Source organism: Pistacia vera, unplaced genomic scaffold (genome assembly GCF_008641045.1).
Source record: "Pistacia vera cultivar Batoury unplaced genomic scaffold, PisVer_v2 Contig801, whole genome shotgun sequence".
NCBI classification, from domain to species: Eukaryota; Viridiplantae; Streptophyta; class Magnoliopsida; order Sapindales; family Anacardiaceae; genus Pistacia; species Pistacia vera.
In genome coordinates, this window is record NW_022196670.1 from 131,155 (window position 1) to 135,879 (window position 4,725).

The following is a 4,725-nucleotide window of genomic DNA, read 5'->3' on the forward strand; positions in this document are numbered from 1 at the left end:
TAATTAAGGGTTTGTTATTTATGTCTTAGCAGATTATTATGTTTGTTAGAATGACATTATTTGGCATGTTATCACACATTCAACCTTAGCATGCATTCTAAACATAATATAATACGTGCCGATACATGCCCAACTAAAACCGATTTCCTCGAGCCTAGAGGAATCGATGGGTCACCTAGGGTCCTGTAATAAACATCTTGAGTCTTCAGGTAGGTTGCCTCATCCTTTGCTCCGTCTTCAAGTTCATTAAAAATATCATTCTAAATTTACAATAAAATAAATACTAAATTCTTTACATCAATAAATTTAAAACCTCGATTTACATTCGAGGGGAATGAGATGAGAAGAGAGGTACGAGAGAAAGGAGAAGGCAGGACACACGGCCCTATTTAATATACAACCATACATACCCAAATTATTTTAAAACATTCACCATAGTTCTAAGGCTCATGTACCGGGCACCATGCAATATACAAACAAGTACATAGCATACATTTAAAAAACAATCATTTTGAAATTTTTGGGTTAATTATAATTAACCTTGACAATTTCCAGATCTATAATTTGGTCCAAAATTTTGAAACTTTACAATCTGGCCTCTGTGCACTCGGAAGTGTGCTCGCTGCGCGATGAGTTAGATTGCCGTGGCATGCATTGGTTATTCTGACGTCCATGCTCTAAGACGATCGCTGCAACGAGCGCTGTTTTGTACTGCGCTTGTCCGAAGGACGATCGCGCGGTGATGCTTTATATCGCTGTGACAGTGCTGGTTTTGTCACCAGCATGAGGGTGAATAACGCTTGCTACAGCAATAGGTTATATGTCGCGGCAAGCATACACAGATATGTAGCTTCGGATCTGTTCTACAGTAACCATATACACTCCAAATTGATTTTTCAATCAATCATACACACTGATTTCATCAAAATCGATCAACCATTATTCCAAACTTGCAGATCATCAACAAATTAAAATTAATCGATTAATAGACTTCTTAAAACATGTTTTTAAGGCAGATTTTAGGTAGATCTATAAGGCAACATAACATCAAATACATGTTATCAACCATCCATATAAAAACTGTAAAATTTGGTACCCTATCTCTGATACCACTATTAGGAACCGGTTCATATACACAGCGAAAACAAAATAGTCTAATACAAGGATTTTCCAAAGAGCCAAGATCAAGGTATAATTTTACAGTTTATATTAAAGTAGAAATTTGCAGAAAATTAATCATGAGTTTAGAAAACTACTACATTTGGAGGCTCCTCCAAATTTGTCTTTGAACGTTTTGCTACCGACCCAAGTGGTAGATCGAACCGACAGGTCACATGAACAATCACAAAGAACTAAGGAGGGATTTGCTAGATCCTCCTTAGCTTTAAGATTAAAGAAGAAAAGAAATGTTTTGTTTTTCAATCAAAAAACAAAACTGCCGTGGGAAGGAAATATAGGCTGCATGTTTTTTCCTATTCAAAGAGAAAGTGAATAATGAATTAACTCTTAACTTTTACAAATAACCCTTTTCTTTTATATTGAAAACTTAGTTGCCCTATTCCCATATGGATAGCCTTGGGCTCCAACCCAAACACCCATGTTACCAAACACTCCAATTTGATATTTATTTTATTTCATCATTATCTCATTAAAAATCAATTAATTATATTATATATATTAACATTTAACAATAATGATGATTATTTAATATTGCGACACATATTTAAACGTAATTTCACTTATTTAATTTTTCTAATAATTAAATAAGGCTACGACCTCAGCAAATTTAATTACCCTTTCACCTAAAAGACGAAAACACACCCTTCTTTCTTCTTGCTCTAAAATTATCTTCTAGTGTGTTGACCATAGGCTCTTCATCATACGGGCAATGTATAGTATCGCGATTAACACCAATTAATCGTCTCACTAATACACAGATCAATTGGCCCCTAGCAAGACATCATGGCCACCCGATAGATTCGGATTCAGCAAGTAGCTACCTGTCAACGATATGGTTTATCGCACAATTCGATCCTTTCATCATCACGTTATCTCGACGAGACGAAGGCATAGAATAGTGTCAACTTCGGTTACTCTCAATATTATGTATTCAGTTTTTGAACCAATGACCTGTATTATAATCCGGATAGAACAACAATTCAATCCCACTGTAGCCACAGTTTAGTGTCATTGCCCTATACTGTATTGCGCGTGAGATAACTTCTCTCGTACCCAGGAGTGATGAATCCCTGTCTATCCACCATAGTCTTGATACATTCCTTATGCAGCCAATCACTATCGTATTGACAGCTCTGAATAAACTGTTTGGCTAGTGTCAACTATACCAATCTGCACAAGGCGCTCTGGTGATCTCAAGTCTAAGGATCACATGCACCACCATTCATTAGAGGATTTGTTCCATAGACACTGGGTTTACCATCCATATGATCCTCTGGTGGGTTAGTCTAGTGAACTTGCTGTGGTGTATTCACCTCCAACAAGCACCCATGTGTTGCACCATTTTGCCCCAAACAACCTCCAAATGAGATCAGTCACTGCCTTTAGACAGGTCATTCAACACTATGATAGTCTACCATATTATCTGTGCCCTTACTTCAGAATAATACTAGGGCTACGAACGTTTTTAGAATGGTCACCATAGGTGCTCATAGGGTTCTCCACTATCAAATTTGAAACTCTTGATACCCTCGTCACGGTTCTACCATTCTAAGGACATATATCATATATATTGCAATAATAATGATTTATGCGATAAAATGAAAATGTCTTTATTGATTAATGAACATTATTACAAAGAGTCAATTCTACAATAATTGATTGGCACTAGGGCATCTATTCTAAACATGTGGTCCTAAGACTTGAGGTCACTGGAGTGTCATATGAACGTAGTGTGTAGTTTAACACTAGCCCAACGTAATCCTTTTTAGGGTTATCAATACGGTGGTTGGCTACATCATGAAATATATCAGGCTATGTGAATCGATAAAGGATCATCATTCCTAGTTGCCGGAGTAATTATCTACTGCGCAATTTGGTTATATGACAATGACCATAAATCTGTGGTCATAATGGAATTGAGTTGCTGCTCAAATCCGATTTAATCTCGATCATTAGTTTGATAACTGAACACCAAATATATCAAGGTGTGGTCTGAGGATGACACTATTTTGTACCTTAACCTTGATGAGATAACATTTGATGAAATGATGGGATTGGACGGTAACATACCGTTGACAGGTATCAATTCTTCACTAATCTCTATTTGTTGGGTGGCCAGATGCATTGTTAGAGGCTAATCTTGGTTTGTGTGTAGTGAGACGATTAATTGATAGCTAGCACGATACTACTCACTAGTAACATGATAGGGAGCCTATATGTCACACACATAAAGGGAATTAAATTTGGAATGTGTATTTGGTCAAATACTGGTTAAAGGGTATTTTGGTCTTTTCACAAAGATAGGGTAATTTGGTAATTTTATATAGGTTGTTGTCTATGTCTATTTCTTAATGAAATAGAATAAATAAAATTACCTATTAACATTAAATATATTTATTATATTAATATTAATTGAATGAATTAAAATGACCCTAATTAATATTGAATATATTTATTATACATTAATATTAATTGAAATAAAATACCTAATTAATATTTAATATATTTGGTATATTAATATTTGTCGGAAACCTATTTAATTCCATCCGAAATTGGTTTAGCCTAAAACCAACTAGGAATAGAATTGTATCCTACTCCAGGATGGAATAGGATTTTAAGTGTCACTATATAAGTGAACTTAAAGATTAGGTTTCATAGAGCTAATCCAATTCACTCTTAAAGTGGTGTTAGAATTTTGAGAGAGGAAGAGAACCCTAGCCACCTGCACCAATCTAGCCGTTAGGAAGCTTTTCTTTGATTTTTCTTGGTGATTTCTTGTGTGGATACCGAAGTGCAATTTCTTTGAATTGGTTTACAAAGATTTAAAGAGAATGAGCCTCCAAGCGTCGGTAAGACTACTCAATCTTTGTATGGATTAATCGCATGTAAACAAAAAAATCAATACCCAAGTTATTGGGTTTGAAGGTTTAATAAATTTTTATTTGTTTATTTCACTACACTCTATTGATTTTAACCTTATAGATGCAGGGTCATCTCAAGAACATTTGTGACCCTAGGCAAAGGTTATTTTAGGGGCTTTTAATAGTATAAGCATATACTAAAAAAATTATTTCAAAATTATTTTTCTTAACTTTTGAGATGCAAAATCACTAATTAAATTTTTGTATCCAAGTTTAAAAACTAAATCTTTTTCAATTGATAATATAGCCAAATTACCTAATCTTTCTTGTGATATGGTTGAACGTAAATAAAATTTAATTAACTTTAATTTTGAAAAACTTCTTTCTGCTAAAGCTATAGTAACATGAATAGTTAATAGTATTCTATAAGCTATCCATGTATTTGGAAAAGGATTCACCTTATTTATAAAATCTAGTATCTCAAGTGGTATTTTAATTTCAACGTTTATAATTTCTTTTAAAACTTTTAGAATATAAATTTAAACCACCAATATCAGAGAACATGTCCTGTTTTAAAAACTTTTCAAGATTTAAACAAATTTTCTTCAAATTATCATCATCAAGCAATTTTAACTTTTCTATATTATAAAGAAAACCAAAATTAACACTATATATTTGGTAGCGT